The sequence below is a fragment of the Fistularia commersonii genome, unplaced genomic scaffold, assembly GCF_037954325.1.
Source record: "Fistularia commersonii isolate RoL2024-O1a breed Wild unplaced genomic scaffold, RoL_Fcom_v1.0 HiC_scaffold_44, whole genome shotgun sequence".
In the NCBI taxonomy this organism is placed as follows: Eukaryota; Metazoa; Chordata; class Actinopteri; order Syngnathiformes; family Fistulariidae; genus Fistularia; species Fistularia commersonii.
The window spans coordinates 860001-860738 of NW_028234002.1; positions in this window are offsets into that span (position 1 = coordinate 860001).

The following is a 738-nucleotide window of genomic DNA, read 5'->3' on the forward strand; positions in this document are numbered from 1 at the left end:
TTCTTGTTCTTCGACCCACAGTAGCCCGATTTCCATTAGTACCCTGTAGGTCATCAGTACCAATGGCGGTCGTTGTTAACCCGGTCCGCGACCCATCCGGTATGGTATAGTTATGGTTGACTCGCATGTTTGGTTTTGGCAAACGTTTTACGCCGGATGCCCCTCCTGACGCAACCCTCTGCATTTATCCGGGCTTGGGACCGGCACAGGGAGACACTGCTCCGTGCCCCCCCCCCCCAAAGGCAGGCTTGGAGAGACACGGGCCAGTGCCGCCCTGAGGCTGCATTACCCTCTCTTTCTTACATTTATTATAAAAATATGCTTATCTTCCTTTTAGCTCATCACACATGTCTTTATGATTTTCAGTCCATGCCTCAGCCGGCCTGAAGCTCCACTGATGCGCATGTGCGGATGCCTCTATCTAGCGGACATAAAATAAAGACAATCATTCAAATGTGAATGAGTCGGCGTGATGCTCCGGGATGTGTGGAGCTCAGGGAGCTCCACGAGTGAGGGAGTTAAGTTAGGGCGGGGGTGCAAGTAGGCTCTAGGATTCCCCGAGTCGGGGCGAGCGATGGGTTTAGAGGCGTATCGCATTGAAGATAATGGCCGCATATCCTTCTTGGACTTTTCTAAAGCCTTTGACTCGGTCGAACATCCATTTATCATAGCAACGCTCGAACATTTTGGATTTGGTTAAATATTCAGGAATGTGATCCGTGGGCTCTATGAGAATAT